Below are 22,447 nucleotides of genomic sequence, written 5' to 3'. Positions count from 1 at the left end.
ATGATAGGGTTGGGGACATATTTTCTTACAATCTTCTGCTGTCTCATTTGTAGCAAGAAGCTAAGGACAGCACTGGATCTCCTTGGCTTTCTCATGAAGGCTGTGATTCACACAACCACCTTTTTCATCAAAATCCTTTCCATTTTCTTTCTACTTTTCCATTTAAGGTATTGCTACCAGTTGCAAATTACAATTACTTACATAAATATGAAATAGTTTTCATCTAGATCATATTTAGATCAATGGAATTTTTTGTGTAAAAGACTAAGATGAAAAAGACATAAATGTGTGTGAATTCCCTGTCTTGAGCTGAGACTTCAGAATCAATCTGGAACTGACCTTAAAGGAGCTAAGTACTTCACCTTTTCTTTTAATTTGAGTGATGAACCTTTCAATTAATAATGACCCTGAAGAAGACATGGGATGCTCAGGTTTACTGGAATATATTTTGTGTTCTGTGACTTTTGAAATATGGATTTAAAATAATAGATGGTACCTCTAACCTTATATGAAGTTTTGAATACAAGTCATATCAAAATCAATTGGGTTTTTGCTTGGTCTAGTACTGTAGTATACGTTTCACTTCCTTTTTTAAAAAAAAAGATACTGCAAACACCTCTGACATAGTTTACCCTCTCAATGATTTGTGCTAGGGAAAGAATGCACAGGGTTAAGAAAATGATAGCATCAGTTAGGTGATTCTTTGACAGTTATGTTTAATGCTACTAAAGCTTACTAGTTTACCTAATTTTGTATTTGTGTACTACAGTAATTTGGCACTTCAAATGGAAGACAATATCTAGAGGTAGATGACTATGTCATTAAAATGCTTTGTTTGTCTGCATAGTGGAGGGGACAGATTTCTTCGGGAAGCTGGGGGATATTCAGGCACTCTGAGTCCAAAATTTCTCTGTCTGATGGTCCCAGGAGCTCTTTTTAGGAGCCTCCCTTGGATGTCTCAGCTGTTGTGACAACTGTTGTGGCTGACTGTGCTTTATATCTACATGTGATTTCCCAAATACGATGTTTGCTTAAAACTTGATAGGAGCAGGACTACCCACGGCATTGTATTTTGCCATCCAGGATTTCTGCATGGTGGTGTTTCAAGTGCTTTTAACTAATTGTAGAAGAGAGATTGACAGTATATTACATTTCTTGATAAAATAGGTATATTTTTTACAACAGGCAAAGAGTTTTTCCCTAAGTCCTAATCTACTACTCCAGAGTTACTGCTGCTTGAAACTACATCAATGGCAATGCACTTCTATATCCTGTAGGTATGTGCTAGGAAAAATTTGGGCCCTTTGTAGGCATTTTTTTTTCTTCATAACTTTTCTTCTGACTTATTTTTTGTAAATAAGCTTTGTCTGCACAGGAGATGAGGTGTGCATCCCTGTACAAAGTCTTACAGAAGGGATGAGATGACCTGGGGTTGAGGCAGTGGTTTTAAAAAATCAGTTTCACATACGAAGCCAAGGTGCCTAAGGTAGAAAACCAATAAATAGTTTTATATACTGTCCATGGAAAAAAAAACAAACAAGTTAAGGGGCAGTTCTGCAATAACAGTCAGTTGTACGGTGCGTTCTCCCTGGGCCGTGTTGCTGTGTGAACACATTGTTGACACGAGGGAGGTGACAGCAAGGGAACATGAGGGATGTGTTGTGTCACGTGCCCTTGGCTTTCTCTGAAATAGAGGTGCTGGCACTGCCTTCCACTGATCCTGTTGAAAGCTCATTCTGACAGATGCCAGGCCTAAACTCTTCTCTATATGTCCCCAAAGAGTCAATCAATAGGCTGCTGAGACATAATTATTTACCGACTGTTCTTAAATTGCTAACAAATCATGCAATTGTTCATTTCCACCTAATGCAAAAAGGGGAATAAAAGCCGTGTTGGCTGATACTAGTAACTCATAATGCCCAATTATAATTCACGATTGCAGAAAATTTCATAGAAAACCAGACTTTTCACAGCTCCAAAGTCTGAGAACACAAAGCTTTGCATAGAGACATTGACTATTCCTGCTTGCTAAGGTTATTTCCATTTTTCTGCTCAATTTATATAAATATTTTATATATACTACTGCAAATGTATTCTTGGTTTTCTTTCACAATTCCAGTGATGTATTTGACATGTAGGAGCATTTTCAATGTGAAAAACTTACAGCTCTAATCCTGTTCTCCTAATGTGCAGAATTTCACATGACAATTTCTGCCAGTGCACATGCAAGTCAATCACGTGATTTGAGACAGTTGGATTCTATACTAGCAGATCCAGGTACTGTATCTTCCTTTTATTGTTGGTTGATTACAAAACTAATTAGCAACAGATCTGTAAGAATTATTAAGTGTTCATAATGATGCACAAAAATAAACAAAATTAAATTAATTTTTTTTAAAAAGGGGGTGTAGGGCGGGGGTCTAATACTTTGTGGCTGTGCAACAGAAACTTCAGGTTGCCAGAGCCCCAAGGTAAAATTATTGTGCTTCCCTTTTCTTGAAGGGAACAAACCAGAAGACATCAGATGCCTCCAGATAAAACTAAAAATCTAAAATTGAACACCGTAACTAAAAGATGGCAAATAAATAGAGAAGATCCAGGTAATTTGCTCTGCAGATTGAATAAATCTGAAAAATGAACACATTCTCTCCTGATTGTGTCATAGCTAGTCAGTCCTCTAGCCCTGTTTTCTAGTCAAGCAACTTTCTAAGGCTTTGAATCACTTTAGGCAACTTTGACCATGAGCAAAGGTAAGCAATGTAGTAGTTAAAAAAAAAAAAAAGAAGCATTTTTGGCTGTTACACACAGTGGGCAGCTAGTAGGTAGGTATTAATTTGCTTGCCACCTTTGATGCGGTTGTTAGCCAAGAAATGGTGGTTGTCTGCAAGGGGCTGATCTTTAGCATCTGTAAATTGCTGTCCTTCAACTGTTTTTTCTACAGGAGTTTATACTTTTCACATCAGTGTTTTTCTGTCTTGAACTGAGATTTATCCCCATCTCAACAATTTAATCTCTGTCTGAAATTCTACCTTTACCTGATTTTTTTGGTGGTTCATATCTGCCCACTTCGTAACAGCTGGTTCCTTGAATCATAGAATAGTTTGAGGTGGAAGGGACCTTCCAAGCTCATCCAGTGCCACCCCTGCCATGAGCAGGGACATCTTCACCCAGACCAGGTTGCTCAGAGCCCCATCCAGCCTGGCCTGGGATGTCTCCAGGGATGGGGCATTCACCACCTCTCTGGGCAGCCTGGGCCAGGGTCTCACCATCCTCAGTGTAAAACATTTCTTCCTCCTGTCCAGCCTGAATCTCCCCTCATTTAGTTTAAAACCATCACCCCTTGTCCTATCGCAACAAGCCCTGCTAAAAAGCCTGTCCCCATCTTTCTGACAGGCCCCTTTTTATGTACGGAAAGGCTGCAATAAGGTCTCTCCGGAGTCTTCTTCAGGTTGAACCAACCCAGCTCTCTCAGCCTGTCCTCATAGCTGAGGTGTTCCAGCCTTCTGATCATTTTTGTGGCCCTAAGCATTTCAGCCAAGGTTATGCAAGTTCTATCACATGCATCTGAGTCCCTGTGGGGAAGGACACAGTTTCCTGGGTGCTAAGTGTCTTCCTATTGTGTCTTGGGAAGGCTTTGACATGTTTCTGACTTTCCCCAGAGCAAAACTCGTTCTGCAGTGTCACTGCAAGTCGTGTGGCTCATTCCTCTGTGTTCCCATGCTTCTCTCAGGAGAGACCATTTCCCTCTGGAAATCCATGGCTGGCCCAGTAAAGACTCAGCTTTTCTCTCTACTGCCTAGCTGTACCTTTCTCTATATTACAGCAATACACACAGTATTTGCCATTAACTCTGAACAAATGAATCAAACCGTTCTGCAATCTGCCAGAGGTAATAAGATTTTTTGACTGAGCTGTCTGCAAATGGATCTCAAAGTTAGATATATGCTTTGGCTTCCTTGATGTTGCACTGTCAGGCACCCCGGCAGCCATCCAGTAGGAGGTTGTATTACAGCTACATACAAAATGACTTCATCATCGGCGGGTTTTTTCATGGCTGTTGAGATCTTTGAGCAAATCAGTAGGGAGCAGAGACCCTGTTGGCAATTCTGATTCACAGGCTGGATGGCTGCAGGAAGAGGAGTGCTGAAATCTCCACTGATAGAAGAAGATGTAGTAAGTTAAAAAAAGATGTTTTAGTGACCCTGTATAGACAAGAATACATTTGACTTGCTAGTGTCAAGAACAGGTGTATTTGAAAAAAAGGTTTTCCTTCCAGTGGAAAATCTTAGGGAGGAACATTCTGCCAAAGAAAAGCTCAGACTTTCACTTGGCAGAAATCGATGCTAAAAGTGTTGATTTCAGTTGACTGTAATAAGATAAGATTTGGAGCCAACGAAGGGTTGTTTGTTAACAAGCAGGTGTGGGTCTGACCAGGAGCATCCTGCTGGGAACATGTTCCACAGATGGTCACGTCTGATGATGTTCCAAAGGCTCGTTTGAGGAATAACGCTGAGGTGATCAAAGCTCAGGAAAGGAATTTCTGGGCTTGTGGCTTTAGACATGGCAAAATAGATTAAGGGACAATAGATACCACATTTACCTGGCCTTTAAAGTAGGTGAGCTTGTAGGAGTTTAAAACAAATAAATAAAACATAAATCTAGAGGCACATCTTTTTGGTGAGTGTTCTACCCTGTTTACCCGTAAATAAGATGGGGTCCTAAATTAATTTTTGCTCCAAAACTTATTACTTTTTTACATGTATAGCTCCCTGGACAGTACTTAAATTGACCCTTTTTTTTTTTTTTAAGAACTGTAACTAGGGCTTATTTTTGGAGTATGGCTTATATTTTGCACATCCTCAAAAATCCTGAAAAAAATATGCTAGGGCTTATTTTTGGAATAGGTCTTATTTTTGGGCAAACAAGCTAGAAGTTGATATCAAGGAATAAGGCTTTCATTAACTTGCTATTTGACATATTCAACAGAAACCAATAAGAATAGGCAAATGTTCTACATGTAGGCAGGGAAATATTAACGATTTGGTTAATATTTAAGCCAGTTAATTTTATTCTAACATATTTTGGTTTTCCACAGTGAGGAAATAACTTTCAACTGTTTTTGTTTTCTAATAATGTAGCTCCTGTGGCATTGTTTGATGGGCTTCATTCATGTGTGTTGAAAGTTGATGGAGAGAAGTCTAAGCATTCAAAAATGAGCTCTCCCTGCCTCCAGGTTTTTCTGGTTATTTGGCTTTTTTTTTTGTTTTCCTGTTAGATAATTGAGCTGGCTGAATATATTCAGGGGAAAAAAAAAAAATCATATAAAAAAGCCATTTTGTTGAGCCCCAAATGTTTCATTCATGATGTCCCTGGTCCAGGTGCCAAGTGCCTGAATTCCAGCCGAGTTGTCCTGGGGGACGTGGATGGAGGGACCTGCCAGGGCTTCAGACTTGGGTCAATCTTCAGCTGCCTGAGCCCGAGAGCCAGCATTTCCCATGGCTCCTCACTGAAATTGTCATCTTTGCTCTGGTCATGAAAGCTGACAGGAACATCAATATCACTAAGTGGTTGCGGGGCCTGGGGAATTTAGCTCATGTTAGTTTTTGGGGCTGATTTGGACTGTAACTTAGAAGAGTAAAACAAAATCAGCCATGAATGGAAACTCAGCTTTCTAGCCAGCTCATCTGCAGCCTTCACTTGGTGCTAATGAGGAAAAGAAAATTTGAGTTTCTTGTACTTGGAAGCATTTATACCCACTTTTATTTTATTTTCTGTAAGGCCAATTTCAGTTTCCTCACTGTTAATGCATTTAAGACTGAATGCAAATAGTTACTAATGTTTGTGACTGGCATCCACAAAAAAAAAAAAAAAACAAACACAGAAAATCAATGACCAGAAGATTCAATTCAATCATGTTAATGTACAGAGATCAATGTGATCAAAATTACATATTTTTTCTACTTTACCTTAGTACAGAGTTTCAGGCTTTTCACACTTCCAGCTTTTCGCTGTCTAAATTCTTCTGTCCCAGCCAGCGAACAGTTGAACAAACCAGTATAACTATCACAGTGTTATCGGTCTTTTGCAGTCGATATGGCGAGTATTAGAAATGCGGCCTTTTCCAAGCACAGAAAGATGGGATTCCTTCCCCCAGGACATGGGAAAAAATATATTTCTGTTTCAGTGCTGAACAGCTTATGTCCCAAACAACCATGAGTTTATTTTATCTTGCATTTATATTCTTAATTTGCTCATAATTGCTTTCAGGCATCACATCTGAGGCCAGCCTTCATTAATATGTTAATTGTGCAGTCCTTCCCAGTGGATTTTTCCAAAGCTAAGAGTAAACAGAAAGGTTTATTCCCCTGTCCTTCCCCCAAGTCCTCTAAACAGAAAAATATTATTTAGATGAGATACTTGACTAGGCTCAAATCTCCGTGATGATGGACTACATTTATTTCACATTTCTGGATCTGCCCAACACAACTGATCAGATTCCCTCTGTTGGAACTGAACAGAGGCTCATAAGGTTAGAACAAAACTGCATTAATTTTAGGTGCAGTTTACAACCGCTATACACATTTCCCTGGTCTGATTCTGCATGGATATGCTAAATGGATAGAAAAAAAAACAACCAGCCTGACATTATCAAAGTACTACAGGGAGTTACCCACACACTTGCTGTTAATTAATGTGAGATGTGCAGAGGATTTGCCCACACTGCTTTGAAAATCTCAACTGAAACCTTTTATTGGTGAGTATTTTCAGAGAACAAAAAATACAAGGTGCCCTGTAAAACAGGCTCCTTAACTATTTATTGACTCTCTCAGCTCTTGATTTGGATTTATAGAAAGGTCATTTACAGAGAAATCTTAGAGTTCATTTTAGAGTTGTCCTAAAGACAGCCCTCAAAGCTTTCCAGCTAGGAAGGAGGGAGTATAACATGAGTTAAATAACTTTCTTAAAAAAAATAATAATTTAAATTATTTGTTGGAATTAGGATTCTTCCAGCAGCCTCTGTTTCTCTGTTAGGACTGATGATAAACTGTGCAAGGGAAGGCCAGCAGCAACAAGGTGCAAAAATAATTCAGTGCTTGTTCTGTTATTTCTTTCATCCTTTTATTGTGCCACAGGTGGGGGCAGCTTGTGAAATTCCTGTAGGTTGGCTGACTGAGTAGGGGTGGTAATTGTCACCTATAATTGATGTGCTAAAGGCTTCCTGAGAAAAATTTGGGCTTCTGTATCCATTGATATTCTTCTCATCTTTTCTATAGAGTTTAACCCTTTTGGTTCCCCTTGCTGCTGACTGTCATCTTTCCCAGTCTTGCTCATAGTCTGTAATTGTCGTTTTCACCTGACATACCATATGTTATTAATTTTATAGGTACAGAAAACACAGACTAAATCACACAAGGTTGGTTTAGGACCCAGTCTAGTAAAGCCTGAGATGCCCATATGAGCAGGAAAAAAAAAATGTGCAGATATTTGTGACAGATATAGAGGAAGGCCAATGGCACCCTGGGGTGTATTAGAAGGGGGGTGGTCAGTAGGTCGAGAGAGGTTCTCCTTCCTCTCTACTCTGCCCTGCTGAGACCACACATGGAATATTGTGTCCAGTTCTGGGCTCCTCAGTTCAAGAAGGACAGGGAACTGCTGGAGAGAGTCCAGCGTAGGGCAACAAAGACGATTAAGGGAGTGGAGCATCTCCCGTGTGAGGAAAGGTTGAGGGAGCTGGGGCTCTTTAGCTTGGAAAAGAGGAGACTGAGGGGTGACCTTATTAATGTTTATAAATATGTAAAGGGTGAGTGTCAGGAGGATGGAGCGAGGCTCTTCTCAGTGACAACCAGTGACAGGACAAGGGTTAATGGGTGCAAACTGGAACACAAGAGGCTCCACTTAAATTTAAGAAGAAAGTTCTTCTCAGTGAGGGTAACAGAGCACTGGAACAGGCTGCCCAGGGGTGTTGTGGAGTCTCCTACTCTGGAGACATTCAAAACCCACCTGGACACATTCCTGTGTAACCTCATCTGGGTGTTCCTGCTTCGGCAGGGGGATTGGACTGGATGATCTTTCAACGTTCCTTACAATCCCTGACATTCTGTGATTCTGTGACTCATACCTGGCTGCTTTTCCTTCTGTTTAAACATGACTTCAAATGTATCCTCATCCCCAGTCCCTTCGATATTCAGTCTTACTACTCATCCTTACAGGTTACATGGATGCAGGATGGTCACAACAGGCATATGAGAAAAATTCTGGCAGTCAGAAAACAAACAAAACAGATTCTGACCTCTGCTCATTCCCTAAGCTCTTGCAGACTCACTCAGCCCATCAGATTCTTTATCAGAAGTCAGGATTCATTCAGTTGCTGAATTGTGACTTAGCTCATCTTCCCTTCTCTGAAACTTGCTGACTTGTGCTCCCTGTCAACCTGGCTTTTTGGATCCATATACTTTTTACCCTGCACATGATGAGTATCTGCTCCTTAAACATAATGGCACGTGCATTCAGATCTGCCTGCCTCTGTATTTCAGGCCCTGCCAATGAGATGTGATGCCTTTATTTTTCATCTGAATATTTCTCCAGCTTGTGGTTACCTGGATCTTTCATGTGTCTGTGTTATTTCCTTTCCAGCCCATGTACCCATTTGCAGAGTATTGATAAAAATTGATTCTTGTCCTCTGAGTAAATTGTACTCAGATGAAAGGAATTGCTCCTACAGGATCTATGAAGAATTTTGTGGAAAGCACATAGCTCTGAAGACTTTCATATATGCTTGCTGAAGATAAGAAGGTGCTGTGGACTTCATTAATAGGGACTTCACAGTAGTGTGGTAGAACTTCTCAAAGCTGGCATGGCACTTACAGAGGTGTGCTTGGTCTACAGCTACTTCCTTGTTTGAGGTAGTGTTTGATTCTCAGTCTTGTCCCCACTCCATAAATTACCTTCAGAGACCTGGAGTGATTCTTTGATCAAAGCTTTATGGAACAGATGTCTTTCTGCTTCAATCCACCCTTCACATAGAGTAATAAATTTACTTTTAGTAGTGGGACAGTGAGTTTAACTCGTCATATTTTGATGAATGCATATAATACTGAGTCCGTTTTTAGTGAAGCTAATGTTACTATGCTTTTCCTGTTTACATTTTCAAGCATACCGAGTTGCACACTAATACCCATTACAGTAAATAGAGGTGAAGTTGCACAGAGGATCTCAAACACAGTGTCTGTAAAGCCTGTTGGGCAAGGCCATCTTTTACACCAAGATCCATTTAATTGCCAGCTTTCCCATACATAACGATGTATGCCATGTAACTGGCCCAATTTAACAGTTTGTGTTCCTGGAATCAGCAAAAATATCTGGGCAATGTGTCATGTTTAGGCATTCATCTGCAAAATAGCTATTCAAATAGAAAAATTATAAATATGTGTTGGATTTGAGATGGGGGCAGTCCAGTAGCTGGTTGACCTACTTTGTAACAAAATGCCATGGTCAAGGCACACATGGCCCTTGCATCCCAGTGCTCAGAGAAAGGGCTGTCATGCTCTGATATGGCAATAATGGCTTCAAAGAAATATTAATTTCTTAATTTTTATTCAGTGCATTGATCTTTTTCAGTTTTAAAGAAAGCAGTTTTAAACAATCTGGAAGGCACATAGAAAGTATTTGAAATATCTGATATTTATAGCTACTTCACTTTTTTTAAGTCCCTGTTCTTAACAACCAATAACAGCAGTTCAGTGGCAATAGTTCCTGCCAGTAACCTTCTCCTAGTAAAAAGGATTTCAGTAAGCTTTATCACTCAGTGTAGCCAACAGAAATATTTGATGCTAAGAGCAGTAGAACCAGAAATCCACTTCAGATGTCCTTCAAACAGCTACATGAGGAATTCAAGGGGATGTAGAATAGGAAACTCAGAAAATGGAGCTTGACTTTGATACTTACTTGGTGTGATAGAGTAATTTACTCTCCGTATAGATCTTACTGTATGAGAAAAAGGAGGAAAAAGGAAGCAGTAATGTGTCACCTTATCTAAATAAGGTACCTGTCATCCCTGAAATCCTGTTTAAACTATGATGGATGTTCTTATTCAACAAGAGAGATTTTTCCCCACAGTGAAAGCCAATCCTTTCAAACAGAAAAGGACTATGATGAGACTGAATTTCCTGCTTATGGATGAGCCTGAAACAAAGCAGAAATAGCTGCAGAGCAGATGCCCTGGGATTCCTTTCTGACCATTTGCAATGCGTATCGCTGTAGAAAAGAACAGTGATTTGAACAGGAAAACAGCTGTGCTAATTGTCTCACTAGAAACATCTGTATTCTTTGAAGTGGTAACACAGTCTCATGATGTGTTTATTTCCTGAGAAAATTTTGTTTTCTTTTCAGTTAATTTTGATCAACTGGTCTGTCATTCCAGAACTTAATCTTTTTGCTACTTATCCATGGTTCTGCTGTTAATGTTCTGCTAATTTAACTAAAGACATTGGCTGGAAATAGATCTGTGGTATTTACTCTTTCTTTTTTTTTTGTTCTTCCCAAAGCATTTTTTTGTTCCTATAGCTTCTTTCTGAACACTATTTTAAAAACAATCTGGCCAGTACATTGACCTATTCCCAATAATCTTGAGGACAATTCATCAAAATGTGTGGTGAACCTCTTCAGCATTAAAACCATGTTCTACACTATGCATATCAGATAATAAATTCAGTGATTCCTATCCTAGAATTATATAAGTAGATATAGTAACAAAAAAAAAAAAAAAAGCTTGTTCTATGGTAGTGTCAATTAAAACCAACTTCAGCCTAGTAAACAATGTAAATTAGGCCACTTGATGTAAATAGGGCTGTCTGAGAAGGTCTGATGTTATGGTGGTATGCATGGGTGTTTTGGGAAAATGAGGGGAAACAGGAATGAATATTGCCTGGATCACAAATTGCTATTATTTTCTGTGTTGTTTGTAACCTCATCTGGGAAGCCAGGGACTAACCCCGCCACTGTAAAGCTGCAAAATAACTTGAAATCTGTAACTCATTAGATACCTTAAGTTACTGAAGCCAAGAGGGATGTTGCTGTGCACTCTACTATAACAGTTGATCAACCTGTCATTATTCTCGAATATATAATCTTTCCAATAGTTGTTAGATTCCCTTCTCTGATGCTTGGAAACACGTGTACCACAGAAATCCACCAGAGTGGTGATTTTTAGGAATGGAGATTTAGAAGGTGACTCTATGTCCATGCACAAAATATTTTTTTATGATCTTTGTATATTCTTTTGTCCAAAGTAGTTGAGTACCATACCTACAGTGACATGGTGTTACATATAGGAAATCAAAATGCACAAGGGTTTAGGCAACTCTTTCTTATAGCCCACCCACTGGAACCACAGGCTTCATGTAAAAATGAATGAGTTGCATTTATAGAAAGCTTATTGAAAGACCTTCATAAATTGCTTTACTGTGTCTAATATACACCGTTGCTCTCAGGAGCCAATTATGTTCTAAGGACACAGCAGGGTTTTGCAGGCCTCACTTAAGAGTCTTAAACCCCACTATGACTGAAAATACTGTGGAAACAAGTTCATTTACACCTCTTCGACGTGCTGCTTCATTGTTTACACAGTATTTTCATCAAAGAGTGTGCTGCTCATTAAGCACAGGAGAACCTGACAGACGGGACCTGGAACACTTGTCGTCAAATTTAGCCCAAGTCTCTCTGACATCTCAGTAGGGGTAGCAGAGAACTGTGATTCTGAAATAGGCTGTTTGCAGGCTCTAATTTTGAGTATACAACGCTGAAAAGAGCTGTTCCTGCATAATGCAATTTGTGCTGTCAGGTATTGTACATTTTGAGTCACAGATCTGTACTTCCTGAACACCCCCACCCCTTTTTTTTTTAAGTCGTTTTCTTTGCTCACTGACATTTTAAGTGTTCTGTGTTTGGTGCCACTAGATGATGACATTTTGATGTTCAGTTAGAAATCCAAAATAGCAATTAGGGAATTACAAATTGCAGAAATCTTGCCATTTAACTATTAATTAGACTCTTTATTGTCTCAACTAGTAAATGATTATACGAAATGTCTCTTAAATATAACATGCAAAACCTTGTTATAATTAGGGTATTCCTGAGATGTCAGTCCCTACTTGATGGAACTGACTTCTCTCTAGAGCCTGCTGAAGATGACAGTGTTTCTGTGTGAAGAACAGTGCTCAAGAGAAATGAGAGTGTGTGTGTGTGTGATTATGACCTGGAGTCTTAGATACTGACTTGAGCTCTGGGAGATGTTGAAATCCTTGCCTGATCCAAGGCATCATGTGTCATCCTGGATTGCTGCAAGTCAAGCAAGTCTTATTCATATTACCTTTTGTGAAGAGATTTGTGAAAATGGAAATATTTTGGCTTTGATGGGATGGGATATTTCAGCAAATGCTTTCCAAAGGTGTCGTGGAATGGTGCCTTGGGATTACTGCTGCCTTTGTAGCCACAGTGCTTCAGCACTGCGGCAGAAATAGTACTTTATGATGGCTATAGGCAAATGAAATTTCCCCTTTTAGTCCTGTTTTCTACACTGAAATTGTTCTAGCATTGTTCTGCACCTGAGGTTCAACAACATTGCAAAAAATGCAAGTAAAACTCCTAAGTAATGCTGGATGGAAATGCAGTGTTTCTTGGGGAGCAGCTGCCTGTTGATGTGCTCTCAGAAGGTTAAAATCTTGTTTTCAAAAGGGAAGACAATGGTTTAGTAGAGAAGGCTCAGGAAATTACTAGGAAACTCAGCCTGCTTTGGATTTCCAAGCAAATGAGGCACTGCTACCAAGATGTTAGATGTCTAGCTTGGTCTCTTGTGCTGGAGCACATCTTCTGGTTTGGTTTCCTCCCATAGGAATCCTGATCATGTGCTCCAAAACTAAACTTCCTTTTTTAATTACATGCACTGTTGCTGTATGCTTGAGTGCAATGTGCACCTACTGTAAAACAACTACTAAAAATATAAGTAAACATATAGACAATTCTGTCTGTTACATGTTACATGACCAGATGTCGTGTTTGTAAGTGCAGTTCTGAATTTCACCAAGATCTCTGAGTGCAACATGATGGACACACAGAGAACTATATTGAAATTAAAAAAAAAAAAAAAAAGTTTTTCAAGTAAGTTATCCTAACCACCTCTTCAGCAAAATTAGCTGGGAAGTACAGAAAGGAACAGCTTGAGAGGTTCATTTTCAGTCATCTTGAAAATGCTCTTCTACCCTTGTAATTTACTTCCAGACAGTACACACATTTTTAAATGAAAACTTTGTTTAAAAACTGAAAAGATGCTAAAATGTGAAATTAATACATGGTGTTCTGAAGAAGAATTGGAGATAGATGTTGTTCAGATTATTCTGAAAAGGTCTGTATCTCACGGTGATGATGACAATAGTGGAAGCTGGGAAGTGATGGTTGGAAAATTCTGAAATAAAACAACTAGAGAGGCCATGCTTCTCCTGCGGGTCAGTTACATGGATACTGGGAATATATTCCAAGCTGTGTTGGGATCTAGAATGAGTAGTTAAGCTTGCAGTAAACTATTACAAGTAGCATTCTGTGCAGTTCTGGCTGACTCCATGGGTGATTGGGTCTTATTAGAGATAGATTGAGAAAATATTGTATTTCAAGGTTCTCTGATAAAGAATAATGCTATTGTTGATTACTATCTTGTTCAGAATGTATAGGTTGCAAAAGATGTGAAAATATGGCAAAAATTACTCTTACTTTAAGAAAGTATTCTTAATTTACATATTGATTAGGAGTCATTTAATTGGATCAATAAGCTCTGATGATAAGAATTTCAGATGTATGATTTGACTAACATTCCTTAAAACACTTGCTTTACCTGCTTAGGGAAATTAAAATTATCTTAAACATTTCAAAAGGTTTCATTATGAGTCTTACAGAAAATACTGAGTGAGTAAAGCTAAGTATGGCAGGAAACCATTTCAGAAGACCTACATTTATGTAAAAGGTTCTCCTCTGCCCTGTGGCAATTTTGAGCAAATGAATAGGCTTTGGATGAGTTCAGGTCAAGTGACTGGGATGTTTTGTCTCATGTTAAGTCCTGACTGAATGTTCTCCTCATTTTCAACATTTAAAAAATAATATAGGGAGAAAAGGGGAGAGAAGAAGCAGGAAGACTAAAGTTGGAAACAATGAACTATTAGAAAGACAGAAGAAAAGGTCCTAGCAAAGAAATAAAAAGGAACTATAAATCTTCTAAAAATTAGGAAGCAATTAAAAAAGTATTACTACACCGCATAGCCAAACCATGCTTACTTAGGAAAATGTAAGAGAAACATTAAAATAAGTTTTAAAATCTTTGAAACCCCATTATTGCATATTGTCTACAAATTATATCTCCACTAAGGAAGAAGAGCACAAGAAATAAGCTTCATTGGTAATGCACACTGCATAGGTAATTCCAAAATCTGAGAAATAAGGAAGAAACATTTTCAGCTAGCTTATTGTCCTTTAATTTAGAATGAACTCTTGTTCAGACATAGTTATTTTTGTAGAAAGCCGTGACCATAAGAACTGCCATTTAACAGCAGATAGCTACAGATAAATCGCAGAAGGATGCAAATCCCAGACCTACCTCCTCCTGATCTCTTTTGCTACAGCTCAGTGCAAACCCTGGTTCAAGAGCTTTATCTCTCTTCCAGAGTGTTACTTACCGTTAGGTATGGCAACCCACAAACATCTACCTGAAACATAAATCCAAGTACATAGAAATCACACCTACAAATCAACCAAGACACTTAGACTGAATTAAATTACTTATTTGTGGTCAAGAACAGAGGACAATCAGACTGAGGGACTCAAAAGGTTAGCTACTAAACAGAAGCAGTTATTGAGGCTCCTTGAGCATTTGGAAGTTCTACTTATATGAAAAATATAGATATTTCTATTTCTTCCTTGTATTCCAAGGCCTGTAATTCTCTCTTTCTCGTGAGGGGAAAAAAAAATTAAAAATCAACCCCCTGACAATACACATCCATATCAAAAGCTGTCAGGGTTTTCAAGTTAGTCCTGCATTGCTCCATTCCCTTGATATTTTCCAGTGTACTTGCTTTTCAGCGGTCTGTTTTGCATCTTGCAATTCAGAATATTTCATAGGTTTTTATTTCACAAAAGTGGAAAAAAAAATGTCTCCTAATTTTTGAAGACATATCTTTGATTAGTAATTGTCTGAATGGCACTGCTGTGGTAACATAGCTGTTTCACTCCTTTTTCTGCAGTTGCTTGTGTACAAATTGTCATGTGGCTGCAAGGTTTGTGTATCAAGATATATATGTGTTTTGATTTTTTTGTACTGCATGTATGGAATTTTCAAGACTGTGTTTGCCTCACTGGTTTCGTAGTTGAATAAAACACCCAATTCTTGAGTACAAATTCTAAACTTACTATTAAACAAGATTTCACATCTGACAACTCTAGTTGTGAGGACAGTGCCTTCCTTCATAATCACATCACACAGAGATCCGACATTGATTCTTCAAGTCTCTAAAAGCATTTTTCAACCATTTCTAACAATTGTTTTGCCATAGGCTGAAGCTGTGAATACTCTGGACTTAAATAACCTTTAAAATCATTCTCTCCTGCTCATATTTTACCTTTTTGACAGTCAAATTAGAGTATGGTATCTGCCTTTATCTCCACTGGTATGTTATATCTTGCGAACAGAGATTTTTATATCTGAAATAAAATATTCAGCAACTTTATTCTCCAATAAAGTTGTAATAATAGACATTGGAGCTGTTATTGTGAACTAAAATTAAACTTGTTTTCTAGTATACAAGAATAAATTTGCATTATTTGGTGGGGTCTTCAAGCTGAAGTTCCTTCAGCTGTATTTTAAAGCACAGTATCAGACACTAGTCATAATTCTTATTCTCAGTTCTGGTTTTGTACGCAGATCAGAAGTCAATATCATAATTTTTACAACAGATATTAACTCACCAGGAATTTTGTTCTTCCTTTTTTGCTTTTTTTAGTGGATGGTGCACATGTCCTATTAGTTCACTCTTTGCTGTGTGTTACAGTCTGTTATATTTCTTAAAATATGTGAGTGCAGAGCTGAGAAGGCCGCCAACTGTTTGCCTGCTTCTGGGTTGGCAGCCCTTCTGGAGGGAGAGCTCGGTTGTTCTCAGCAAAGGCAAAGCTCAGCCAGGAGAGGCTTTTCTAGATTGCGTTGGGGGAAAAGAGACTAGAATGCATCTGCAGCATGACCAAAGGTTTGGAAACTGTGAAGAACAGGGAGCAGAAATATGCCGGTAGGCTTCAGAGCTGGTGGGGAAAAGTCCTTTTCACTGTGCAGAACAGGCATATATCTCTTTATTTTTAAAATGTTCTGCTGGTCTTGTAGGCTTTTGCAAAACTGTTTTGCAACAGCAAGTGTCCAAAGACAGGACACTTCTTAGGTCTTCATTTCTTTCTATTAGTCTTGCCCCAAATTCAGTCTGGTTTCATTATACAGATTTCTCACCAGTGTGGTTTTGTGTTTGTTTTTTTTTTTACCCCTCATCTGTGCAACCCTATGTTTCTGTTCTTTGGTAACCCAGACTAATGTTACATTCTGTTGTTTAGTTTTCAAAATTTACAATCTGGTCCAGTTTCATTCTGGGTGTTTTAATTCACATTTTAATAGCTTGCACTAAGTTTAAGCTGTTTAGTGATCTTTTTCAGTTATGAATCTTTGATCCCCTTTCCCATCTGGCCTTGGATGAGCAATTCAACAAATGGTTTAAAATGACATGTTTGCTTCAGCATAATCAAATCTATTAAATCTCCTTGTTCTTCCTTTTTCATGTGCACTAGATAACATCCAGAGGATCTGTTCTATTTAGGAGTGTAATGTACTACAAATTTATGCAACTGGTAACCCATAATTCAGTTTTCACTGATAACTGGATTGATCTTCCTCATGTTTTTAAACATAGAGTGCTCAAAGGAAAGTCAGTGCGCCTAAATTGCAATATTAAAATAAACTGGGAGGCAAGGAGGGCGTCTCCTCTTTTATTTGAGGAACTCTATTTGACTCTGTATAAAATCTTTGTTTGAATTTCTTTCAGTGTTTCTGGAGAGTTTATATTTCTTGGACTTCTCCATTCACCTTTACTTCTAACTTGGTGTGTCTGTCCCACTTCTCACACCAACTGTAGTTCAGGATCTCAATTAATGAGAAACATGAGTTTTAGCCACTATAATTTTGATGGCTCTTTACTATAACTGATAGATTGACCGATAGAGAAAAGTTCTGATGAAGGAAAAAGGTTCATGCCTCCTCTAGTTTGCTGAGACTGATCTCTAGTAAACAAGTGGTGTGAACCGAGTCTCACATGGTCTTTTGCAAAAATGTGCTTGTCCTGCTCTTATAAAAGAGAACTGTCACAATTTGTTTTAACTCTTTGATCGCTTGGGTTTTTAAAAATTTCCTTTAGTTTTGATATTTGAGAATGGTTAATATCATCTGTAGATCTCAAACTGTTTTGTTTACAAATCCAGCACAGAGTATGTGGTTTTTTGCATGTAACGGCTCTTTTTCTGTGAGATCACAACTATCTGCTGAGTAAGCAAATGACTGGTGTGCAGTTAAAATGTTCCTTATTTGCAGCCTCATAAATTTCAGTCTGCCCAGAATTATGACAGCACGTCCAGCTCAATGATGTTACACGTTGTAGCATTACAGCTGGACATTTAACCTTCCTGTTGAAAACACAAAAATGTCATCAGAAACCAGACACCAATCACATGCACAAATATTTAGATAGAAAGCAAAGTAGTTTCATTCTATAGGCAGAAAACAGTGTTGAAAAATTTTCTGTCTATCCTTATAGAAGCATAAGGCCAAACTCTTATAGGAGGGAACTGTATTTTATTTTTTTTTCAATCTGAGGTGTTTACCACACGTATTGGTGCCTCTTAAGAGTTCTACAGCACTGAGTGTGCAGTTATGTTTCTTGGTCTCCAACTCCCATTGGTGTGACCACACAGGAGAACAGGACACAAAAAACCTGTTGCCCTACTGCGTCCATCTGGGAATTAAAATGTCTTTAGATCTCTAGGCTATGGCAGGCATAAGTTAGATATAGAATATATGCTGAAAGAAGGATAATTAAATTGCACTGTTACATGAAGGAGAGTGTGTACATATTGGAATACAGCAATAGTCTTCAATTCGGGGACTATTCATGGAAGAATTTATTCTGTATGCTGAAGACTTCCAACTAGATCTCCTTGCCTGCTGCTCATTGTGTCAATAACAACACCGTCTCAGTCCTTAATCCTTTGGGGGGTCTTTCTTTTCTTTTTTCCTCAGTTTACACACAAACTCATGGTACCTCTTTCACACCTGTATTTCTCTGCTTCCTTGACTCTCACTCTGCATCTCACTGAACACTTTGCACATTTTTTTCTTCTTTATCTCTGATCCCTCAGCAATGTGCAACAGCCTGTGATTTTGTTATTCTCTTTCATTCCCCTGATCAGCTCCCTATGGAGTTTAGGTTTTCCTCATCTCCACCCCTCTCTGTTCTATTGTTTTTGGTTTTGGTTTGGTTTTGTTTTTGTTTTGGTTTGGTTTGTTTTTTTTTTCAGTAGACTTCACTATCCCATGAGACTGTGTCCCTGTGTTGGAAGATTTCAGTAAGCTTGGTATTATTTCCTTTGAACCATGTTAGATGACGACCTCTAAGCTGCGGGTTTCTTTTTCTTTTTCTCTCCTTTCTAAGCATTGCTAGGCATCCCCAGCAATATTATTGACTGTTAGATGTAAAGCTGTTTCTGGATTCTGCGTAACCTGTTTTCCTTTCCTCCTCCTCTCCTACTGACATGGTCTACAGGAGATGAACAAAATATTGGGGTGTTATTGTCTCCTCATGGTTTCTGCTTGGATAGCACTAAAAGTTCACCAGTCATTAATATTCCACAAGCTATACCTATTCATGGAGAAAAGATGGAAATTAACACTTTACCTTTCCAGTCACCTGTATTTTCTGTATTAGAAGTTGTCTTTTTCACTAACTCAAGACAAAACAGTGAACTTTAACTGTCTTGATTTGGTACTTGTTCCTGGCACACCTGGGAACATCAACACTCACTGTGTAGTCTTAAAAAATGTCTTCAGGTTTTATTGATCACAACATCTTTCTAAACTATCAGTGGGAGTTAGTGTACTACAGGTATATTAATATTTTGCAATGCGGACTGTTCAGAGATATTCAGAAAATAGGACGATGATTTCTCCAAAAACATTCGTCCACTATATCAAGTAATTTAATCCACAGTTTTAAAGATGCAGAAGTTAGCATTTTCATATTTTAATATCTAATGCATCTATGTTGTTGTGGGTTGAGTTTATCTATGTATTGCAAATCTTTTAGTAGCAGATTCCACCAAAGAATCAAAGCATTGAAAACTGAGCTTCAATTTATTCATGTGTGATCAAGGTCAAAGCTAAAGTTGGATGACAGAGGCTTCATGTCTTCCCTTTCTAGCCCCAGCTGTCTGCTCTGAGAGATGTTATGAGTGTGCAGATATTGCTGTGAATGTTGCTAATCTTTTACTAGTATCCAATAAATGTACTGTTACCAAACAGGTGTTTGCTTAACTGCTACTCTCTTCTTCTCCATTAATTACTGTGGAAACAGGGAGCTAACATAGTGGGAAGGACTGTTGACTAAGCAAGTTATTAGCTGATGTAAAAGCAGGAGAGAAGGCAGCTAGTGTGTTATCAGACAATTCTCCTTACTAAAATGTTCTTTCAGATTGTCTTTTGCGTGAAGGACAGGCATCTTAGTGATTCAGATTAAAACTCTGCAGAGATTGCAGGGCAGTGGTGTGTGCACCTAATTATTTGACAGCTAGTGAAATGGCAGATGTATGCAGGTAAAAGTTAACAACCAAAAGGTTGTTTGAAGGTTTCCTTTTTTTTAAAAAAAAAAAAAACACAAAACAAAAAATGGTCATTTCACACCTTGTGGTTGCAGTGAAGACCACAAATAATCAAATTATCACAGATTATCTCAGCTTCTTGATAGAGACAAAAATGAGCAGCTTGACATAGCAGAAGACAAGAGCCTTTTAAACCTATATTTCTCTTATTGTGTTGGCAAAGCGAAGCCATGTCCTTACTGCAGGAAGAGTTGAGAACAGCAGTGCCTTTTGAGCTCTTAGGGTTAGGAGAACTTATATCAGCATTTGCTCAAATTTTAAGTGTTAGCTACAAGGGTCTTTCAAATTTTCTGATGCAGTGGAGTATAGCATTTTGCAAATTCTATATCGTAGACAATTTTAGCTATACACCAGTCTATATACAATATGACACATTTAGCTTATCTATTTTAAAAGCTTTTACACCGCAGGCAGCCACCCTACTTGGTTAAATAGGTGCTTGTCACACCAGTTTTATGAATTAAATGTGAAAGCCATTTCTTCTTACTTCTGGCTGTAATAGGGCTGGCACCAGTTCTGTTCCGCCAAAGTAATGGCATGGTAGGATCCATGTCATGCAATTTTATATGCGTAATACTCATCAGTATGTCAGCTAATATGAAAAGCAGAAAAAGGAGTTACAAATTAAGATCACAAGCCAAATATCATAATTCTAATTCCTTGTGGAAATATACCACTTTAATTGAAAGATATTACAATAAAAATGAAGAATATTAAATCATTTCATCAAAAATCGTGTGATTCAGATGTATCCTTCATACTCTGTTCTGTGCTTGAACAGAGTAACACAGACTGATTACTGACCTGTCTAATTTTCTAGAGAATTTTGTTATTTAACATCTATTTTAAGCCCTTAAAGATGTTATATCCTTGCTAAGGTAAGAAGAAAGCATTGTCTTGGCTTTTACGGAAAATCCTGCAAAGTTAAAGATGCTGGACTAAAGGAAAACGTCCATTTCCCTCATTTCTCTGTTACTGACTCCAAAGCAGTTTTATCCTCAGCCCAGCAAAAAGCACCCAGTTTTGAAAGGTCAGTCTGTACCACTCTAATTTTTATGTTCCCTCACACAAAAATCAGTGCCCAGCCTACTGATGAAAGAAATTGTTATTTGTCACTTCGGGGTGTTACTCTGGCTGCAACTCTAGGCAGGTTTAATCCCTGTAAAGTACAAAGAAGAAATCTTCACAGTTGGACTTGTAGTGAATGTCAATAATTGGGAGAGAATATACTTTTGACTAACAAGTTGTCTCTGTCAGGTTCTCTAAGCGCTAGAAACCCTGTTTTTTTATTGCTACTGGTAATTACACTGTGCCATGGAAAAAGCACATGTATAGAAACACTTTTCAATGTACCTCTAAATCAGTAAGATACTCCCAGTTACATAATTAACTAAATGCAACTTTCTGCGTAGTCATTGTAGTCCTGTTATTTCGAAAATTTGCATTTACATGATCTCATATACAATTTAATTTCCATACCAAAAAGAAAAATAATAAATGCTAGGGTATTACATGGAGTTCCCGGTGTTAATAATTAAAAGAAAATTGCAGTGAGGTAGAAAAATATGTTCTAACAACTGTATCTCCTTACAAAGAAAAGTGAACCAGAAAATCGTAGAATTGTTTAGGTTGGAAAGTACCTTGAGTCCAACCATCCAAAGGTTTTAAAGTGTATGACACACAATAAAAATAATTAACAGCCAGGCGTGAGAGTGCTACCTCAATCTCACAAGAGTATTTAAGTACAAAAAAAAAAAATCTTGGTAAGCTTTGGAAATCTTAATGAATTAAAGTTTTCTAGCCAAAGCTTACATTCTAAATGACTTGTATAAAGTGATTATTTTAAAGATTATTCCACTGGTTATTCAGGGACCAAAAATTGGTAAGTATTCTTTAAAACTAATGTTTTATCACTCCAAATCTATATTGACTGTTTTATACAGTGAAGGTTGTTCATCTGAATTTTAGAATCAGGCCTTTGTTGTCACATCTCTCTTTTTGGACACTCTTCAGGATTAGCTTTTAGAATACATCTGGTACAATAGGTTCTAACAAGATATTTCCCCTGCTTCTCCAAGTCTCTTCCCCTACTACTGTGAAGTGGGATTTTTGCTGTTAAATTGGTTCTTGTTATTCTTATCCAATGAATAGAGACCCTGAGATCAAGAGAGCTATGCTGTATCATTGAACTCATTATTCAGTATTTTTTTTCTCCTTTGTTGTCTAGAGAGTTGAACACTGCAGGCTTATATGTTTCTGAAAATTACTCGGGACCATTTCTCCCTGAGAGGACATCCATTGTAGTGCAACTTTTTGCTTCTTGGAGTTATACAGGAACTCTAAACATGAAGGAATGGCTGTTATCAATTTCATGGCCACAAGGCCAAGCATGTGGCTTAACTCATAAGTAAAGGCAAGATTGCCAACTACCTGTTGTCCTTTGCCAAATTTT

At 38.1% G+C, this 22,447-nt stretch overlaps 1 long non-coding RNA gene across 1 annotated transcript in view; it reads left to right on the top strand.

The window, feature by feature from the left end:
* LOC139828367 (uncharacterized) overlaps positions 1 to 22,447 on the top strand; it is a 188,928-nt gene that overhangs the window by 116,402 nt on the left and 50,079 nt on the right. The gene's annotated exons all lie outside the window — the stretch shown is intronic.

The sequence above is a fragment of the Patagioenas fasciata genome, chromosome 7 (genome assembly GCF_037038585.1).
Source record: "Patagioenas fasciata isolate bPatFas1 chromosome 7, bPatFas1.hap1, whole genome shotgun sequence".
NCBI classification, from domain to species: domain Eukaryota; kingdom Metazoa; phylum Chordata; class Aves; order Columbiformes; family Columbidae; genus Patagioenas; species Patagioenas fasciata.
The sequence above is the reverse complement of the archived record's forward strand: the minus strand, read 5'-3'. Positions and strand labels throughout refer to the sequence as shown.